Source organism: Schistocerca cancellata, chromosome 7 (genome assembly GCF_023864275.1).
Source record: "Schistocerca cancellata isolate TAMUIC-IGC-003103 chromosome 7, iqSchCanc2.1, whole genome shotgun sequence".
Taxonomy (NCBI): Eukaryota; Metazoa; Arthropoda; class Insecta; order Orthoptera; family Acrididae; genus Schistocerca; species Schistocerca cancellata.
The window spans coordinates 132,908,878-132,932,201 of NC_064632.1; positions in this window are offsets into that span (position 1 = coordinate 132,908,878).

Here is a 23,324-nt window from a genome sequence, read left to right on the forward strand (position 1 = left end):
TATGGTGGTTTACTGTTAGAACTGAGACTGTTGCATTTATTAAATGAATGTTGAAAACGAGGATGATGCCTGACTCATGGAGAGTGACGTGGCTGCTCGCTAATTTAATGTCACTGTATAAAAATTGGACAGGTGCGAGTAGGCGCGCAGTGACAGTTCTGTACAAATTTAATAACGTATTAAACCATTTTCAAATAACTTCCGGGAATTCAGTCAGGTAACACTTTCAGCGACCGCCAATATCTCGGCGGGAGAACTCCTCGCCATTCTCAAGGGAAACTGCAACGGACGTGCAAATTTCAAACCTCGGTGAAAGGTAGTGATCACACACACACACTGAACGCTAGTGCCACCAAATATGACCAAAGTCAGAACTATCGATAGTGAGACTACGAACTCGCAGGTGAGGTAGCATTAACACTGTCCCTTTCTTTTTTGACAAGGGAGAGAGCCGGATTCCATACAGAGTTTAAACAAAAACCTCCATCCCTGTTAACGAGGTTGCTCTCCAATTTAATCTCAACTGCCTCCTTAATAACACCGTCCCAATAGCTGGACATGCATGCCAGTATTTCGGTGTCATTATATAACATGGGGTGACCAGTATCCAAACAATGTTCTGCAATAGCAGATCTACTTGGCTGCTGTAAACGTGTGTGCCGTTTATGCTCAGTACATCGGTCCTCCACGGTCCTGATAGTTTGACCAATATATGCCATGCCGCAGCTACAAGGAATGCGATATACACCCGCATTATGCAGACCAAGATCATCCTTAACGGAACTCAAAAGCGCTCTAATTTTAGATGGAGGTCGGAAAAAACATTTCACATCGTATTTCCGTAAAATATGACCGATCTTGTTGGAAGTGTTTCCTACTTAAGGCAAAGAGGCAGCAGACTTAGGTGTCGACTCAGAATTATCATCAATCACCCGATGTACAGTTGGTCGATAGCGCAACGCACGTTCAATCTGTCTATCACTATAACCATTTTGACGAAATGTAACTTCAAAATCGGACAGCTCAGCTGGCAAAGTCTCAGCGTCAGAAACGACATGTGCCCTGTGTACCAAGGTACGAAGTACCTCTTCACGTTGAGCCGGTTGGTGACAACTATTAGCCTGTAAGTACAAGTCGGTGTGAGTACGTTTCCTGCAGACTGCATGTCCCAATGATCCATCATCCTTCCTCCTAAACACGTCAAGAAAGGGAAGGCAACCATCCTCTTCCACCTTCATCGTAAAAAGAATGTTCGGGTGGATCGACTTCAGATGTTCTACAAAGGCATTCAAATTCTCCCTAGCATGAGGCCAAACAACAAAAGTACCGTCAACGTATCTAAGGAAACAGGCGGTTTTCAAAGGCGCCGACTCCAATGCACCTTCCTCGAAGTATTCCATAAACAAATTTGCGATCACAGGAGACAATGGACTACCCATCGCAACTCCATCTGTCTGCTCGTAATCCTCGTCATTGAATAAAAAGTAAGTGGATGTCAACACATGCCGAAAGAGATTAGTTAATTCAGCACCAAACCTAGCCTCAATTAACCGCGACGAATCAGAAAGAGGAACACGACTGAAGAGAGAGACCACATCAAACCTCACTAAAATATCAGAGCCATTCAACCGCAGTCCCTCCAAACGACGTAAAAAATCAGCTGAGTTCCTGATATGATGTTCACATAGACCTACTTGTGGACTCAACAGAGAAGCAAGATGCTTGGTTACACGATATGTCGGAGCGCCGATGTTACTCACTATAGGACGGATAGGAACCTCTTCCTTGTGAACCTTCGGAAGGCCATATAACCTAGGGAGAACAGCACTATAGGTGTTAAGACTCATGATAGTGTCCTGCGACAAACCACATTTCTTCAGGAAGCTATTGCTCTTTCTCTCAACAATTTTTGTGGGGTCAGTACCGATTCTGCGATACGCTGAATCAGATAGTAAACGTTGCATCTTTTGTACATAATCCTGTTTATTTAAAACAACGGTGGCATTGCCCTTGTCCGACGGTAAAAAACAATATCAGGATCAACTCTGAGACAGCGTAAAGCAGCCCTCTCTGTTGCTGTTACATTACTCTTGGCTGGACGAGCCGTAGTCAACACACGGCATGCCTCCCTCCTAACCTCCTCTGCAGCGTCAGGAGGTAGTTTGCAAACTGCCTGTACAATTGAAACAATAAAATCAACTACCGGCAAACTCTTCGGAGTGGGTGCAAAACTTAAACCCTTCCCAAGCACGGATAAGGTTGCGTCGTCAAAAGATTTCTCTGTGAGATTTATCACAGAACGTCGAGATATAACATTAGACTCCGCGCGATGAAAACGTTCCAACTTTGCCAAATACCGGGCAGTAACGGAATTGTATTCCCAGTCAGCTTGAGTCCATGAGGCACCGTCCAACCAAACCCAAGTGAAATCAGACAATTCCGATGTAACCATTAAATGGAATCGATACAATTCTTTGGAAACAGAATCCAAACGTCGACGAGTAAAACGAATACTTTCACGAACAAGAGCCAAGCCAGCACGTTGCTTGATGCGATTGGTGGCAGGAGAATTAATATGGTGCACAACCTTGGCAAATGTTGGCACATCATTTTCATCACGACACCTAAATAAAAACGACAAAGCACAGTGCAGTCTAACTCGACAGCTACGAAGTTTATCCAACTTATGTAAACACCGATGCATATACTCCCCGTAGAGGTAAACAATGTGAGACCTGAGTTTCTCGTGGCGTATACAACTTTCAAATAAATTCCGGGAATTCAGCCAGGTAACACTTTCAGCGACCGCCGATATAGACCAGTCTTTTTGACGGTTACCCACGAATTCGAAGATTTTCGAGACTCTTCTAATTTCAATAACATAAATGTGACATAAATTCATGCAACAGATAGGCGACCATCGGTAGTTCTTCTATTCAGGCTGATTGGATGAAAGTCAAACATCAAGCAAGGAATGACTTTATGGCTCGCATCACTCGTTACGGAATTTATCCATCACCAGATATCCAGGAGCGACTACTGTACGTAGATATGATGCTCAAATTGTATGTGAAGCAAGATAAGAAATGACAAAAAAAATTTTAGTGAGATGTAATTACAAATTTACAGGTGTCGGACTTTTTTTCATAGGGTCTACTGTGAAACCTTCCTTTTTGCCAAAGTTCATGATTCTAGGTCACCGGGAAATAGCAATAGGTTTCGATGAGTGAGTTTCCGCTTATCAAAATACGTAACACAAATGGCCTTATATTCTGACTCCATTGACCTAGAAGTTTCAATTTTGTACGCCGTCAAGAAAGCACAGACCTCTGTATGTGACAAATTTAAACTTGACTCATCGTCCCGTTCCTGAGAAAAAGGGCTTTCAACGGTGAAAATCGGGCAGAAAGACAGACAGACAGAGGGTCGGACAACAAAGCTATGCTGTAAGCGTTTTGTTTTTGTTTTTAGCGATTGAGGTACGGAATCCTTAAAAAAAACCGGAAAGTAATTAGAAGTGCTCGTAAAAACTGGAGAATAATAAGTCTGTTTAGCACTTTCTATAAAAGCTATGCACGTATGAATAATAGTAGACTGAAAAGATATCTGACATCCTCTTGCTAGAGAAACAAAATGGTTTTAGAAAATGACGATCATGCGATGACAATATTACAGTAGTGAGACAAATAACTGAAAAGAGACGGGAACGTAATCTGGAGACTTATGTTGAATTTGTAGATTATGAAAAAGCCTTCGACAGGGAGAATAGGTATATGCTGTGGAATATATGGAAAGACGAAGCTATCCAATATAGACAAAAAATTTGTATTTAAATAACGAAATTTTTACAAATGCAGGCAAAGAGAGAGCACATCCATTATCAATTAACAGAGAAGTACGACAACGGTACAGTCTCCCACGCACTTTATTTAAAATATATATTGATAACATTTATAGACAGTGGAAACCATAAGTTAGCCCAGGAACAAAATTAATTCCTAGAAACACACATTTAAATATTGTAGTTTTTGCTGATGATCAAATAACTTTACAAATGACGCAGGATGATTTAAAACTTGCTCTAAATAGCTTGGATTCAATAGGTAAACTCTATCCTAAACCTGAAAATATCGGAAAAATATAAACCTAAGTTATGGCTTTAAAGGAAAATACCCGGAGCGTCCTAAAGAAATGCGAAATGGAAAATCAGTTGAAGAGGTGTCTCACTTTCAGCTATTATGATGTTCTGTAAGTTATGAATATGATAAATACATCTCCAATAAGCTGAATAAGTTTCAAATGATATGTGGCACTATACCTAGAATATTGGCCAATAAAACCAAGAAAAGCACAAAGACAAAATTCTACGAAGGAATCGCAACGCCTATGCTTGCTCAAGGAAGTGAGACCTGGACAGTAACTAAGACAGCTAAAGAAAAATACAGTCAGCTGACATAAAATTTGTAAGGAAAGAAGAGTAGGTACTCTGACACATCAAATAAATAATTCTGAAATCTGGAAAGAATTACATCTATTTTGCATGAATGAAAGAATAGAAAACGACGTAATAAAATGGAAGAAGCGCATTGAAAGTATGGGGACGGAAAGAACAGTCACACGTGTAACAGACCATAGACCTGTAGATGTAGGGAGAACAAGAAACAGGCTGTAAGTGAAGAAGAAGGAGAAGAAGAAAAAGAATAAGAAGCAGTTTCTTCAATTGCAATTTCGTAACACTGCAAAGTTCAGTAGCACGAGGGAGGGTACAGAGTTGCCCAAGTTGGTTTTGAATGAAGTAACTGGGAATTTGCCTGGAATTATGTAAGAAGCGGGAAGTTAAGTCATTACCAAACAATGCAAAATTAAAGCTCCACGTTTTGGCCCAGAAGTGCCTTTCGGAATCTTACTACTGCCTGTGAAACTCTGCCTCTTTTTGTCAGTCGGACGCGGTATGGAGGGGCATGCGGCGAGCACACCGCTCTCCCAGCCGTTGTTGGGTTTCTTCATCTTCCAGCTGCTACTTTACAGTCACGTAGCCCCTCACCATTACTGGTCTGATCATAGTCTAACTACAACTGAAAGAGATTACTATACATTAAAAATAAATAACCGTTAGCGATCTGGAGTGATTGTTGTTGCTGAATTACCATACATGATAGCTGACATTTCAGTTAAAAGTACAAAAAAATTAAAAACTACTTAGTTCTGAATTCCTCGAACAACTACCAGTACTGGGATAAAGTTCATATGGCCCCACGTTCCATTGTTGCCAAATTTATTCACGATAGCAGATCCAAGATGGTGGGAATAGATAAGCGAATGTCAGAATGACGACATGGTAGGAAATTCAAATTTTGGCGGGAAAATAGGTCAATTGGGCTATCTTCACTAACCTAATCTCCTCCCCTCCCTTCCCGCCTCCCACCCCCAGAAAAAGGCGGGAAGTTAAAATTTTGGCAGAAAAAAGTCACTTGGGACTCTCCACTAACCTAAGAAAATGGCGGAGAAAAAGGTCAATTGGACTACTTCCACTAACCTAAGACATCCAACCACCACCTCTTCCTAGGAATTGGTGGGAAAAGGATTCAGCCTGTGCTGGGCTGCTGGATAGGATGGATGTAAGTCTTTATTTTGCAGTCAGTCTTTATTTAAACAATTTGAGTTGTCATAGACAGTAGCTCCATCCAGTGTATTCACCATGAGGTCCAGAGTCCAACTGAGCTAGTACATAGTACTGTCATCATAGGGCATTCGTCCAATGGCGGTCTGGCCTAAAATGGTGGGAAGAGGACTCAGCCTGTCCTGGGCTGCTGGATAGGAAGGACTGTACTTTATTTTGGAACAATTTATTTAGGGATGGATTTGACATAGTATATAACTCACACTGATACAAAATATTCGCTCTGACGTGTTTGGGGTCACACTACAAAGCCTACAGACCTGCAAACCACTTATAAATCACCGAAATAATGCAGTACAGTGACGTGCAGACACGAAAACAACTTATAATTTACAAAATCGACTAAGGTGTTTCTTATGTCTAGAGAACCAGCTAACATGTCATCAACCCGTCTTTCACCTGCTAGATGCACACAACACACACCACAGTCGATGTTCTCTCAACCAAATAAAGACTGGACACGTGCAGAAGCAGTCAGCCAGACAATTTACATGGGAGTCAATAACAGTCCAGAGCAAACACACATCCTTATTGAATCGCATCAAATTTCCACGCGACCACGAAGGCTGCCCAACAATAGTGAGTATTAGTCCGCTATTAAGCGGTCTAGAGGACGACATGGTTAAGTCAGTTATATTCCTGCATCCCAACAGGCCTTTCAATTCAGAGACCTCCTTCTGTTAGTAGGAAACGTAAATCAGTCCTGAAATAGGCCACTGCCTCCCCCCCCCCCCCCCCCCCCCCCCCGACAGAATCATCTCAGGAAACCGGCTACACATAGATGGTGTTTCAGAACTGTGGTCAATGTTCTCAGATATGGCGGGAATAATTATTCAAAACAAGAAAGTCAACTAAACATACTCTCTAAAAAGCATTCCTTAAGAGCTACGAACAATTCTTGATATTCGATACTGTGAAACAAATCTCCTCTACTGCAAGCTCTTTGCTTTCCATAATTTGGTTAATGGGAGCATGGACCAAAACAAGAAAAAATGCACAATAACTTGTACTCTAAAATGCATACTTTAAGAGCTATGAACACTTGTTCATCCCCGCTACTTTGAAATATAACTCTTCTAATGAATAAGTGCTCATTTTAGAGCACATGCCTACTCGACTTTTTTTCTTGTTTTGGTCCACGCTACCACTTCTCGAAATATGGAAAGCAAAGAGTATGCAGTAGAAGAGACTTATTTCACAGTATCGAAGACAAAGAATTGCTCATATCTCTTAATGTATGCATTTTAGAGCCCATGTTTACTTGACTTTTATGTTTCGAATGATCATTCCTGTCATATCTCTGAATAATGGCCATCAGTTATGTAACACACTGTATATTTTATCACTGTACTTACAATTAAATGTTACGATTGCAGTGTCAATTGAATGACATTCGACAATGAGCAAAGTATTGGAAATACGGCTATGTCTCTGAAACAGAAATATCTATACCATTCTTATGACTTGACATATGTTTTCCGTTTGTGGCTATCACAGTATTCTATGTCAAATCCATACCTTCCCTTACAACAGGACGTATTCATTTTCTTTGCACATGTCGGAACACACACACACACACACTTTATAAGCCTGATGCTCAAGACAAATCTATCATCCATCCTCTACTATTAAGTATCATGTTTCATCAATAACGGATTGCTGGCAGTACGAAACAATACTGAGCGAAAATCAGCAATGGGTGAATGTGTCACATACGTGTTTCTTGCAAGTGGTACCACAGTGTCTTCGAAAGAGAGACATAATAAGTGATTCGGCTAAGGAACACATTATGAAGAATGGCCCTGAGTAACATTAAACTATACCTTTCAGAAATCACTTACCTCACAAAAATCTTCATTAGTCGAACTACTGCAATACAGCGAGCGCCACTACTACCAGCTACATAAAAGATTCAATCTACGGTTGGCACTAACTACTGATAGGGATAGTTAGCAAATCAAAGATTTTAATTGAGAAAAAACACTGTATTTACCTTAATATCATCATATATATAGCAGTTCATGACAAATTACAAAACTCCGCCATCTCTCTCCCCACATCCACCACTGCTGGCGGCTCACCTCCAACTGCGCAACGCTACGTGCTGTTAACAGCCAACTGCCGCTGCCCAACACTACAATGGCAGACAACAATGTAAACTAGCCACAGGCTGCACACAGCACAGCCAGTGATTTTCATACAGAGCGCTACGTAACGTTGCCAATAAGAAAACATAAACAGCCTACTTACACTGTAAATCTGTAAATATTGCAGCAAACCACGTGAAATTACATATGTTCTTGTAATCCCAGAGTCTGGAGATGGGTGTAGAAAGCGAGCAAGCAAGCAGGTCGGGGCGAAAAGCAGCAATTCCTTTGTGCCGAGGGGAACCGACCCGGACTTTGTACAACAGTTCAGAGAATGACTTCAGTCCGCTGAGGTGCTCTGATCACACTTTGGAGGCAGATGATTTACGACTGTCGGCTGTGGTGGATGGCTGACCTCATGGGAAATATCTACTGCCGTGAGGAGTATATATGGCGGATGTGCTTATGCTGTCTGTCTTCGCGGTATATGTACAAGTGTCCGGTGGTCGATAGCTACATGCATGATGCAAAAGGGGCGATTTTGTATGGCGCAGGAAACGAATTGTATGTTTACTACATCAACACGATACGTGGTGATATATTGCCGGGTTGGAGATCGGTTTCATACTGTAACATTCAAGCTTACATCCTCAGTGGCAGAGCAGTGTGATTGGGCAAGTGACTTTCCGTATTTTACGATTTGTATACCACTTTTGCAGGGCTTGACTATCAGTGCAATATGGCGATCTGTATAAAATAGTTTTGCTGCTGAAAGTCTCGTCTGCAAGAAAAAAAATGGCGGATAGTGCTCCCGCACTGGCAGCAGCAACCGTTTGGTGGGTAAATTTAGTAAGAGCCAGCCAGAGTGCTCCATTCATTCACAATACGTCCTATGTGCTGGGTCATAGGAGCCTCTACAACGAGGCGAGGACGTTTACAGTTTCTGAGACGTACGCTGAAAGCAGAACGTCACGATTTCCATGAAGGGTAACATGTGACAGACAGGGTGCCTTATTAGGACCATCAGGAAAAATTCAGTCGGTGTTATTCTGGGCTATTTTCATAAACGGCTACTGTTAGGACAAGAATTTCCATGCAGTCAAGCTGAGACATTAGGAAAGCTCTTACAAACTCGACTGTTAACTACTTCTGCGACACTTCATGATTTCCATGAGGGGTTGATGTGTGATGGATGGACTCTGCCGTGAGGAGCATCAGGAAGAATGCATTTGGCGTTATTCTGGACTATTTTAATTAAGAGTTTCTAAAAGCATTGCAGAAGATATCTATAGCATGTCCAAAGGGAGAATTTGGTTCTCATTTACATACACATGAGACATCAGTATAACACTGACAGTATTTTAGCTGCACCTTGTAAGTAGGCTGTTTATGTTTTCTTATTGGTAACGTTACGTAGCGCTCTGTATGAAAATCACTGGCTGTGTTGTGTGCAGTCTGTGGCTAGTTTGCATTGTTGTCTGCCATTGTAGTGTTGGGCAGCGGCAGCTGGATGTGAACAGCGCGTAGCGTTGCGCAGTTGGAGGTGAGCCGCCAGCAGTGGTGGATGTGGGAAATCCACTACTTCTGTGTGCAATTTCTTTTACTAATGAGACTTTGTGAAAAAAACTGTAATTACTATTATGATGAATGATCAGGACTATCTTTATGCACTGTGAGAAAATTTTAGCTTTTGACCAACATTGTATCAATAAGTGTGTGCATTTGATTTCTTTGTTATTGTAATTATCAAAAATTTTATCAAATCATTATTGGCCACTGCCCAAAACAATTTGTAAAATTTTTTGTGGGGAGCATGGGGGCTATGTAAGTAGGCTGTTTATGTTTTCTTATTGGCAACGTTACGTAGCGCTCTGTATGAAAATCACTGGCTGTGCTGTGTGCAGTCTGTGGATAGTTTGCATTGTTGTCTGCCATTGTAGTGTTGGGCAGCGGCAGCTGGATGTGAACAGCGCGTAGCGTTGCGCAGTTGGAGGTGAGCCGCCAGCAGTGGTGGATGTGGGGAGAGAAATGGCGGAGTTTTGAAATTTGTGAAAATGGATGTCATGAACTGCTATATATATTATGATTATTAAGGTAAATACATTGTTTGTTCTCTATTAAAATCTTTCATTTGCTAACTATGCCTATCAGTAGTTAGTGCCTTCCGTAGTTTGAATCTTTTATTTAGCTGGCAGTAGTGGCGCTCGCTGTATTGCAGTAGTTCGAGTAACCAAGATTTTTGTGAGTAAGCGATTTGTGAAACGCATAGGTTAATGTTAGTCAAGGCCATTCTTTTGTAGGGATTTCTGAAAGTCAGATTGCGTTGCGGGTAAAAATATTGTGTGTCACTTTAGTGAATGTTTGAGTACGTTCAGTTTTGATCAGCTGTTTGAAAAGCAAATAGTGTAAGAGGTTTATTAGCACAGTCGTGTATAATTGTTCTAAGGGGACGTTTCAACCTGTGCAGGTGAGTCGCTACGCAGACATCTCTCGCTTGGCAATTAGGCCTCTGCTGGATCGGCAGGTATGTGTGGTGGCTCGTAAACACGTTGGCAGCCAGAAGCGTCTCGCATACCTCGTTAGGATCGCTAGGGAGAATGCACCCTGTGCTATTCTGGGAGTCATTGCAACAGATTTCCATAGCGCGTTCAGAGGGGAGACTTAGCTCTCATTTACGTAGACCTGTGATGTCAGTATAACATTGAGAACCTTTTAGCTGTGTCTGTGAGGGTGAGCCATTATGCAAACATCTCTCTTGGCACTGGGCTGGCAGGTATGCCACAGCCATGGTGGTTAGATGAGCGATTGCTCACGTCCCTGTGTTCGTCTCCCATGCAGTAGCTCGCATCCGAAGTCGCCAGCATCCTGTGCCCTTGTTGGAACCTTTTTAGTGGACAGTTCTCTGATACATCGCGGTTGACGATACTTCGAAAGCGTTTTTTTTTTTTTTTTTACATGCACTGAGTGTTTGTGCACTGCATTAGGTTAGTGGAAGTAGCCCAATTGACCTCTTTTCTACCATTTTCTTAGGTAAGTGGAGGTGGCCCAAGTGACCTATTTTCCGCCAAAATTCGAACTCCCACCATTTTCTGGGGGAGGGGCAGCATTTCGAGTCCTAAAAACAGCATTCAAATGATTCGGAAAACAGAGTGTGATACCATCGATTTACTACAGTTAAAACGAATTTGTGATGTGGCAGCAATGAAGAGAAAAAATTGTTTACGTCAAATGGCAATTATTAAATATGTTAAACAAAATTAAACTCCATGTCTGTCCTAAGTGACTTCTGTTAGGTATTTCATAATTACGTTGCAATATTGTAATAATTTTAAGAAAATATTTACGTACGTATGAAAATGTGTCTCCAAACTCTTAAAAAACAATGATTTTTGTTGATTTCAATAAGTTTAATTTGTTTTTCTAGTTCTGAGTGAACACCTAACATTGTGCACTAACCCTAAATGACAACATACCTAAAAGATAAGCTTACGTTCGCGACGTAGGTTATCTTTCTAGAGTTGTAAATGTCGTGTGACTAGGACCTCCCGTCGGGTACACGGTTTGCCGGATGCAGGTCTTTCGATTTGACGCCACTTCGGCGACTTGCGCGTCGATGGGGATGATTATGATGATGATTAGGACAGCACAACACCCAGTCCCAGGGCGGAGAAAATCTCCGACCCAGCCGGGAATCGAACCCGGGCCCTGAGGATTGACATTCTGTCGCGCTGACCACTCAGCTACGGGGTACGAACTTTCTAGAGTTAATAAGATAAATATCACTTTTTTTCATACATTCAATTATCCGGAAGTTCGATTATCTGAATCACTTACAACAACAATTAGTCCGGCTAATTGAGTCTCCACGTAATCGTATTTATCCACCAATACCAGGTTAGAGACTTTTGATTAATTGCAGGAATTATAGTATTTGCATGAGAGCAGATTAATGATATATGGAAGTTTGGATCTGCCGTGAAGCATGCACGTACAGCCGAAACAGTTAGGACGACCGCTCGTGACAATGGGGAATTCCAGACTCCAATTGCTGACTGGTATAAATTTTCCGTTTCACAGTTGGAGGTTGCCCCTATTCGCGACTGCGAATACATTTCCTGCAATTTGAGGTAGTTTCCCGACCATAAGTACAGAAAATAAATAATAATCCACATTAAATGAGTTCTATCTCGAAAACCATTCTGAACAGGACATGTGTCCATATGATGTTATTTGTTCAAAATTACTAACACTATCATCCCTGACGGCCAGAGTGGCCGAGCAGTTCTAGGCGCTACATTCTGGAACCGCGCGACCGCTACGGTTGCAGGTTCGAATCCTGCCTCGGGCATGGATATGTGGGATGTCCTTAGGTTACTTAGGTTTAAGTAGTTCTAAGTTCTAGGGGACTGATGACCTCAGAAGTTAAGTTCCATAGTGCTCAGAGCCATATGAACTATCATCCCTCAAATCGTTTAGATTTCCCCTTGGCTGACCTTGTATATGGTAAACGCTAACTAGAAGAGAGTTACTGGGACGTATGTCAAGGCTTCAAGTGGTACGTAGCGCGGTCGTAGAAGGAGGCGTAGTAGGCAACATGTAATTGAGAATGTCAGGTGTAAACGTTACTCCGGGATGAAGACATGCTTTAACTAATGGACTTCAGTGTAAATAAACGCCCACTGGGATACGGCAGCTGTTGAGAAACTTGTTTGGGGAAAAACAAATAAGAACTGCACTCTTATAAGAAAGTGGACTCCATTAATCACAGTGAATATAGCGTTGAGGCTGAGCCTTGCAGGAAATGATGAAGGGGGCCGCTGGTGTAAGATGACAGCCGCCGCCAGCCCAACCCCCCACGTCGGCAGGTGGGGGCGGCGGCGGCGGTGGGCGGCTTTCAGAAGGAAGGCGGCCATTAGCGTGCAGTTAGCGGCGGTCGTAGGAGGACGGGTCCCGACCCGAGCAGAGGGCCACCAGCTGTCGGCTGCCGGGCTGTGATTGAAGGTGAGCGCCGCCAGGCTCCCCCTACACCCACGCAAGCCGCCGGGCCCGTCCCAGAGCATTTGATAAGCCGGATGCGCTAACGAGCAAGTCAGCAGATGGCGGTTCTGATCCGTAAAACTGAGCGAGGTGGTCACAGCTTTTAAGTGTGTGATTTTCCTGCCGGAAAAAGAAATTATTATACCCTTTCAGAGGTTTTCAGTTCACTCAAAATTTGTTGTTGCGACAGTGATTATACGAGGTGCGGCTAGAAAAAAACCGGACTGATGCTGGAAAAAACATTTATTTACAATTATTTACAATTTCATGTTATCTCCTTCAATGTACTCTCCTCCTCGGTCTCTACACCGCTCCATACTAATTTTCCAGTGTTCATAGCAATGCTGCAGATCATTTTCGGTAAGTCCATACATTACTTCCGTCGCTTTTTCTTTTACTGCTTCAACAGTCTCAAATCTAGTTCCTTTCAAAGCTGACTTGACTTTAGGGAAAAGAAAAAAGTCACAGGGGGCCAAATCAGGTGAGTAGGGTGGATGATCTAAGATGGGAATGTTGTGTTTTGCCAAAAACGTCTTCACTGACAACGCACTGTGAGCTGGGGCATTGTCTTGGTGAAGGATCCATGACTTTTTTCTCCACAAATCGTTCCGTTTTCTCCGTACTCGATCACGTAGGGTAGCCAGGACGCTAATGTAGTAATGCTGATTCACTGTTTGTCCCTCTGGTACCCAATCACTGTGCACAATCCCTTTGATGTAAAAAAAAAAAACAATCATCATTGCCTTGAATTTCGATTTTGACATTCGTGCTTTTTTTTGTCGTGGAGAACCAGGAGTTTTCCAATGCATCGATTGGCGTTTAGTTTCGGGATCGTAAGTAAAAAACCACGATTCATCGCAAGTAATAACATTTTGTAAGAAGGTGGGATCACTTTCAATGTTTTCCAGGATGTCAGAACAAATCATTCTTCGGCGTTCCTTCTGTTCAATTGTGAGACACTTTGGAACCATTTTTGAACACACTTTGTTCATGTTTAAACTTTCATGAAGAATCTGCCTAACACTTTCCTTGTCAACTCCTGTTAACTCAGACACTGCTCTGATTGTTAAACGGCGATCTTGTCGAACAAGTTTACCGATTTTTTCAATGTTTGCATCAGTTTTTGCTGACAATGGTCTGCCAGTGCGAGTGTAATCACTGGTGTCTTCGCGGCCATCTTTAAATCGTTTAAACCACTCAAACACTTGTGTTCGCGATAAACAATCATCGCCGTACACTTGTTGTAACATTACAAACGTTTCACTTGCAGATTTTCCTAGTTTGAAACAAAATTTGATGTTAACACGCTGTTCTTTCTGTACACTCAACATTTTCTGACGCACAGACAAAACGTCAACTACTTAAAACAGACGCCACGGGCAGACTGAGTGCAGGAGGCAGATGAAACTCGAGCAGTAGGCGGAGCGAGAGTCACGTGACAGACCACGCGACTTTCAGCCTTATTGCATTCGTTTTATTGTTTCACCAGTACTAGTCTGGTTTTTTTCTAGCCACACCTCGTACAGTATATCAAATTATAATTCCTGCAGATCAATAGCACAAGCGGTTTGGAGGTACAAGATATCGACCTATACTAAAACACCTTACTAACACATGGTGTAGTCTTCATGGACGGCACTACAAGCGCTGACTCTGGTATCCAGTCGATCGTGCAGGTGGTGAATACTATCCTGAGATACGTTATGCCACACGTGCTCCACCTGTTCACATAGTTCTGTAGGAGTTGTTAGCTGACGAGTCACACATGTCACTTCTCATCCCATTGTATGCCATACATTCTCATTTGGAGATAAGTCCTGAAATCTTGCTGGGCAGGAAAGTTGCTGTACTTGACACACAGTGTTTCACTGGTTCAAATGGTTAAAATGGCTCTAAGCACTATGGGACTTAACATCTGAGGTTATCAGTCCCCTAGACTTAGAACTACTTAAACCTAACTAACCTAATGACACACACATCCATGCCCGAGGCAGTATTCGAACCTGCGACCGTAGCAGCAGCGCGGTTCTTGGTTGGCATCCCCTCCAGAAACACAGATGGTGAACGAGAGTTTTAGCTTATCATAACCTAGGCCATATGGCCTGAGTGTGTCTTGGACGAATGCACTTTACGAGATAGCATTCACTAGGTCCACGCCCTACATGCAAACAACCATCACTTGCAGGCAGAAGTGGCTGAAGACCACTGAACCGTGGTTTATTTTCAAAGAATATTCTTAAGAATTTATTTTATTTACTAGCGATTCATCAAGAACATTAACACATTTAATAACACTATGTAAGCATGGGAGTAGTTGCCAGGGAGTAACTGATGAAATCACAAGCAAATTCCTTTTAACAAATGGGAATTTTATTCACTTTAATAGTGCCTAAAAGCAATTTTTTAAAGAAACAGATTTAAAATTATAATCAGAAAGCACCTTCTAAATAGAAAAGTTACAATTTATTCAGAGGCACAAAGAAGCAAGTTTTGACAATATGAGCTTTCGGGCAGAGAGCCTTGCCGCTCCCTTTTGACACGGCCGTAGTTACGACCACTCACGACAGCCTCTGAAAGACTACACTGGTGCAAATCTGCAACACACCAGATAACTTTAAACTAACAGTTTTAACAATTTACACAAGCACACAAACTATGCACCAAACCCCCCCCCCCCGTAGGAGGGACCGAAATGGTACAAAACACTAACAATTAAAATATTAACCTTGCCACCGAAGGGCAACTTGATTTTAACTTCAAAGAAAAGTCTTACGGTGAACAGGTGGCAACTTTATATACTAGTGTGATCATTTAAATAAAATCCCATGAAATGCAATCTTATATAAAATTCTACAAGGTTGGCCAAACAGTAGTTAAGATGCTCTACAGTACACAGATACTGCCTCTCAAGATCATAGGCAATAATATCAAAGTTTCCAAAGATCAACACATATTTCAGGTATTACGCACTTCAAGCAATAAATTCGTTAACACACCAAATCCGACAAACACGACAGAGGCAGCTACTAACGTACGGTAGATTGATAGGGAGATTACCTAACATCCCGAACCGCAGGTTGCTCTAACCCGCCCCTACTCCACAAGGGAAAAACGGGACACCCAGTTTATAAACAACCACCTTACCGCGGGTGGGCAAACGGAGAAGAATGGTGGGACGACCCCAAAGCAAAACGGCTGCTGACCAAGAAAACAAGTAGAATTTAACAAGAGTAAATCAAACAAGATATTACCAATCACTTAACTTCTAATAAACTGCGATTTCTCGTAAAGACCTGGCGCAGCACCCCCAAATCGCTCTCCCGTACTGTCCGCTGCCAGCCGCTTCAACGGACGCAGTAAGGCGCGCCGATCTCCCGTCTAACGGCGTCGCAGCTCGCACCGGCCAGACTGATGTGGGTTGACTCCTGTTGCTCTCGTGTCGACCTCGACGTCACTACCCCTCGCTATATGCCGCGGCCCACTGGACTCACGTGGCGACCTCACATTCGCCGACGCTCAAGACGGGCAAGTCATCTCGTGTCTCAGTGCGCGACCCACCAACCGATCGATCCAACCGCCAATAACCATTGCCTGAGCAAACTCGAGCAGACTGGCGGCCTAACGCGTAGACTCAGATGCAGGAACTAAGCCTCGACCGAACCACCACTCGCTGAGTTCTCTTACTGGCGGAGTGGAAAGACTCTCACTTTGCCGGCTTTAAAGGTTGATCCGAACGAAACACATACTAGCACTCCGAATGACAGACAGTCACTAACTGCCTAACAAATGCGGACGAGAGGCAGACTAGCAAGGTGGGGACGAGAGACTGACCCAGACTGACCGACTGGCGAGCTCATAGCGCCCCTTAAATGCATGTGAACAGGCAACCTTTCCCCTTTCCCACTAGAGGGAGACACCAAAGCGGAGGATGCTAAGTTCACCCAACCTGGATATGATGTGACGTCATTATGACGTAATACGCTTTAGTCGATTAACACACCTATCGACTTTTACGAACGTTCGAGATTCTAAACTGTCGTCAGCTAGTGGTTTGTTTTGACACGTGCGATTCTGATAACAGCTCAGTGTGGCAGCGTATGTGTATTTCGCCAAAATAAAAGTAAAAGAGCGGATATTAATAGAAATATTCCCGACCGTGGCCTTGAAAACACCACGGACAACACGTTTCGTAAAAAAGTGAAGTCTTCTTATGTTCTGACCAGATTAGATTGTGTGATTGTTGTACTGAACGCTTGCGGCGAAAATAATATTTATTTATTATCAATATTTTAGTATGGTTTCATACAATTGGTCTTGTCAGTACATATTAGATTGTAGCAGCATACTCTTGCTGACTTTTTTTTCTTAATTTATATAGCTGAAAGAGAACTCGTGCAAGTTTGTTAGCTAAGTAATTTATATGTCCATCCCAAGATAGTCTTTTATCAACCATAATTCCAAGTAATTTTACACTCGGACCGCAGAGACAGGTACCTTAGTGTCCAGTAATGACTGGTGTGTAGAATGATTGAATTTTGAACTTAAAAAGAAAAATATGAGGCATTGTTGAAGAAAAATCGTCGACCGGAGATGAAATACGAGGGGAAGTGGATTTCTCAATGTAATCTTAACGAAAGGTTAGTGTCTTGACGCATCTAAAGATTTTGGCTGCTGAGTGCTTCTTCTCACCGAGTACAAATAACCGACGCACGTCAGCTGGGTCAGAAGTACATCAATTTCTGCTTGAGATTCACAATAACCACGCAATTTCCCGTCGTCATCGATGCTGAACTCTTTCAGATTTTCTCTCTTTAGTCTCTCGAATGCTGAACACATAATTAGAGACGAGCAAACGAAAAACAACGCACAGGACACAAACACAGTACAATACACGATTTAAACGCAAGGAACGCAAAACACATTTCAACGAATGGTGCAGAGCACAGCGCTACCCTGTCACAACCTCTCGAAAGTTCACAAAAGTCGAATAGTCGATATACGGTTTCTATCGTTTTCGATGTAGCGTGTATACGTCATAATGACGTCACATCCTATCCAAGTCCGGTGAACTTAGCATCCTCCCACCAAAGCTGGGATTGCCACAGCGGTGCCACCGCCAGAAATGGAGGGCGACTGCTTCACACTACGCGCTGCGGCGCGCTCTTCAAAGCAGCAATTTTTTTTTTTTTTTACCACGGATCAACCACAGTGCGCCATTCGAAGTGATCCTCTTGAGAGAGGATGAGTCATTTTCACTATTTTTCATATTCGTGGCTACCCTTTAATTTTGATTTTACATCCTAGACATCATGTTTGTGAGATGACAGGAGGTTATTAACACGAGCAGGCATTAATGGGAGCATGTATGTTGTTAATGCATGTGGGATCTTTATGCTGGCTCTCCTTCCAATAGTTTTTTCTGGAGCTGAGAACAAGCAGAGAGTTTGCTCCTTTAAGAGGAAATCTTGCAGTGAACTTTTGGGGGCTTGGAAGCCATGTGCAGCTATTAGGGAAAGGATCATCTCGAAACACTTACTGGGGACACATCAAGCACTGAGTGAATGGCGATCCTCACTCTGGTGCAGCCTCGCTGCTCTCTGATGCTCCAGCCAGTCCAGAGACCATTTTTGTGCGTGTTTAGTGCTCTGTTCTATCTGTGTGTGACTTTGTAAATGTATATTGTTTCCCCAGGGACTCTTGTGGAGGGAGCACTAGGATGTTTCATGGCTCTGATTCTCATGTAGTTTTGCATGTTCTCTTGTGAAACTGATCTAATTTTTGATACAACAGCTCTAGTGCAGATAAATTTTCAAGCGTTTATGTAAATTCTACTTGAAAAGTGTGATTCGCAAGTGTCTTGTAGGAAGTAGAAACAATATTACACTGCCCTGTCACAACACATAAATGTTTCTTGCTTGTTTAGCTTTTGAGAATTAGTGCGTTTCTTAAATTATAATTATTGTCCATTTATGTATTATAGACGACTGAAATCTGGTGAATGATAATCAGGAGTTAATCACTGAGGCAGAGAACAGTTTGAAATCCATGGAGCTGTTATATTGGACATTAGTCGTCTCTGACCTCAGATATCGCATGAGCGAGCAAAAAAATACTGCTGCGAGGCCATTTTAGCCGCTTAGCAATTGTTTATCTGAAGGCTGTGGTGTAGTAGCAATTGTTTATCTGAAGGCTGTGGTGTAGCAACGACCCTAGGGTCAACATGAATCATAGTACATTCAGCAATATTGATATGTTCTTCTTGCAGCCATGCAGATTTGTGTGAGTGAGTGACTCCTGCGCTGAATGAGGTCAAGTTAGGATGGTTCTTTCATATGCAGTCTTGGTCGCTAAAGTCGCCCTCAACACATATGTTATCACTGCAAGATCTCAATACTATTTCATGATTTTCTCTGTTCTATGTCATTCTATCTATGCCATTTTGAAATGAGACAGTACACATGTGGAAATCAGCCGTAGGTGGGGAGAGTTTCAGTGAGAGAAGACAAGTCACTCTCTCACTTATTTTCGTTTTCAAGGCTATGCTTTAATATTATTGTTACATCCTAGAAATAATTTTTGTGAGGCAGCAAGAAGCTATCAACACGAGCAGGCTTCGAAGAGAGCATGTACATTGCTAACGCATGTGAGAATTTTATGGTGACTCTCCTTCGAACAGCATTTTCTGGAGTTGAGAACAAGTAGCGAGTTTGGTCATTTAACAGGAAATCTTGTAGTGGTCATTTGGGGCTTGGAAGCCACATGCAGCTATTAGGTAGAGGAACATCTTAAAGCGGTTACTGGAGACAGAAGTCTGGTCTCAAGAATTTCTTGCAAACAGTACTTTCAGCTGAAGAGATGAGACACTGTCTACCTGGATCTAGCTTTCAGGCGCCTCTGGTCAGAGATACAGGAGACGATAGCCCAGCCAAGGCGTTTCAACAGTGTTGTAAACGCCCATTGTGTAAAGGGATGGCAGCCATAAAAATTTGCGAGTTTCCGTTTTTACCTTGGACCAGACGCTACCCAGGGAGCCATCAGGTGCTGTCATCCCTCTGCCTGCCAAGTTTTTTGGGAAGCTTCAGGCTTTCAGAAGAATTTTTAGAACGGAATGCAACATTTATGGTGGCTGTGAAATCGTCTGTGTTGGGCTACAAAAGCATTTCTCTTAGTTTAGCTGAGACCCCTGCCGTACGTTTGGCCTGTCCAGATAATGATCTCCGTGGTTCATATATTGTTCACTTTAGGGCTAAAGGGAAACTCAAAACATGCTGCCTAAAGAGGTAGCACAATGTCTTCTCTTCTCTGCACGGAAAAATTAAGAGTCAGAGTTTGGCTGCTTGTCCAGAAAAGAGAAGACCACTGTTAATTTTTGATTATTATCAGCTAGTGGGTCGAGCTGACAAATTAGAGGGGAGACATGAAGCATGTGGAGTCTTGAGATTAGCACGAAACCCATGTGGGGGCAGTTGTGTGAGTGCTTTTGTGGTTTTATTGAGGTCTGATGGAAGGTGAGGAATGAAGAAACTTGGTCTTCCGATTTAAACTCCGGTCTGGAGAGGATTTCTGGAGAGGATTCTGGTCGTGACTCTTTTTATGAGTGGGTTTGCAATTTGGACCCGTCATCTCAGACAACTCGCTGTGCAATCTTATTCGTGCCAGGTCTGCCGTTGAGACATTTGATCTCCTTGTGTACACTGCTGTATAAGTGAGTCAAATTGCTCCATGGTATGACTGGGGGATGCTTGCATCACGAACGCCAAATGAGATAACGCTACACATGGAGAAAGGAGTATAACATTGCTGTTGCAGCTTGCTAGGGCAAATGGAATCACAGTCCTGACATTTGTTCTCAACTGCATCAATGCAGTATAACTTCTGTAGAATAAATCCGTGCCGGCCGCTGTGGCTGAGCAATTCTAGGCGCTTCAGTCCGGAACCGCGCTGCTGCTACGGTCGCAGGTTCAAATCCTGCCTCGGGCACGAATGTGTGTGATGCCCTTAGGTTTGTTAGGTTTAAGTACTTTCTCAGTCTAGGGGACTGACGACCTCAGATGTTAAGTCCCATAGTACTTAGAGCCATTAGAACCATCTGAATAAATCCATCGAAATCTATTTAGCATTAAATAATTTCAGATTGTATTCTCGATGTTTTGGGTCGGAGTTGATAGTTTACAAACCTTAGCCTTTGCCAAGAAAAGCTCCACTAAGAGGAGCGTTTTGTTGCGTCTGTTCAGGTTGCAAGAGTTGACGATTTGCCATCTCGCTTAGTTTGACTTGTTTGTCCTATTTTATGATCAATAAACTTTTGTCATAATTTTTATAACAGATCTACCCATGGTGATACATTAATCACCCATCAATAACTGATTACAATAATGACAGGGCCATCATTTCATTATATTATTTCATCATTCAAGTTCATTTAGATTCTGGTAAAAGTTATAACCTGTAATGCAGGCTAACAAATACAGTCACTGCTAAAGAGCAAACTCAGTTTGGCAGGTGCATGGACCAGACAGACAATTGGAGGGCTTACTAGTTAAGGAGATTGCTGTCAGGGCGTAAACTCATAGTCTTCTGTACCCGAAGACCAGTGTAGTCTCGCACTCTGAAGACACCAGTCCAGCTATGCACATCGGTGCTGTGGCGTGAGCTAGAGGAGCGCGTGCCAGTTGTTACATTGGTAATAACCAGTTCATAACAGTTCGTGTTGACATGTGGGTGCTGTGGTAGCTGTAAGATCTGCCGCTGCTGCCCTTACAATACGACGATCCTGTCGGGGTTGGACGTCCAGAACCTCGTCTCATGGCGTGATTCCAGTATCGTTGCGGAAATGACGCAGCACATCCAACTTGTGTGGGATTCCCATCACTCAGAAGGCCAAAATCTGATCCCTTTCGAACTCGATTATTCGGCCGTAGGAAGCAGGAGGGCGTCTCTGTGGCATGGCTGCCCACTTCCCTCAAGCGTCTGTATCATGTTGAGCGTTCTTGCTGTGGGCATTAGTTATTAACGGGTACACACATATGGCGCTCTGGCACCTACGCCACTACGCCATCTGTAAGTGGACGACATTGAAACCATTGTTAGTACTTCTACGATTCCGCAGATGGCATACGCCGTCATCGGATCAAGTTCGACGTCGTCTTTTCCCAGATGTACTAATTTTTTCCCTCATTTTGTAAAGTACATGATCAAAAGTATCCGGACATTACTACTTAATACGGAATAGACCACTGGATGTTACGAGAGGAGGACCCGCCATTATAAGAAATGGTGGAATGTACTATGTTGTCAATAGGAAACTACTAAAGGCAGAGTCATTGTCACGTGAGTATCAAATCCAAAAAGGCAATTTCAACCCTTCTAAAGCTGCCATATATGGCTGTTGATGATTTGATCGGAAAGTGGAAGTTCGAAGGAACAATCAAAGCTAAATCAAGACGAAGCAGACGTCATATACAGACGGACAGCGACAACTCACCATTGTGGAGGATGCTTGTAAAAAATCGCATGAAATCAGCGGAACGAATCCCTCGTGAGTTCCAAAGTGTACTCAGCAGTCCAGGTAGAAAAATGGCTGTTCGTAGGGAGTCAAAAAGACTGAGATACAGTGTTCGAGTAGATCCTCATAAGCCACATGTTTCTATAGTCAACCGGACTCTACTGGACAATGAATGACTGGAAACAAGTGACTTGGAGTGATAATAAAATTCTAAATCTCTCTGATGGATGAGTTAGGGTTTGGCGAATACATGGAAAACACTATCTGCCGTCATGTGCAGTGCCAACAGTGAAGTAAGAAGAAGGTAGAGATGTATGAGGATGTTTTTCGTAGTTAGGGTGTGGTCCATTTATTGATCTTAGGAAAATACTAAATGGGGGAGTATATGAACACATTTTACGGTACGCTAGAGGAACAGTTAAGAGGCGATGATTGTTTATGTCAGCATGAAAATGTATCCTGCAATAAAGTAGAGTCCGTGAGGCAATGGTTTGAGGCCAGTAATATTCCTGCTCTGGCCTGCCTACAGCCCCGAAATCAACCCAGTGGATCGCCCTTTGGATCAGTTAGAAGATCGACTTCACTCCAGACCCCAGCGTCTCTTTCTCTGTTTCCCGTTATTGAGAAAGAATTTGCTCCCACTATTCTTCAGATTTTCAGACAACTAACTGAAAGTTCCCAGTAGTATTCAACTCGTCATAAAGGCGAAGAGTGGATACACCCTATATTAATGTCCACCAATAAATGTCGAGATATTTTTAATCAGATAATGTATCTTAGCAGGAAGGACAATTTACTAACAATTCAGAAGTATCTAAAACATTTCCAAACAAACGGAAATATTATGTGAGCCGTGCACGGCTCGTGTTCATGCCATTTATTGTTTGCCATCTTCTATTACCGTACTGCCGTCTCGTTTTCTTATTCCATTTTCTGGCATCACTAACTTCCTGTCTTATTTGCCCGTGAGCGGCAGCAGCAGCGCGTATCGATAAGTGCGCTGTCGTACCATCTC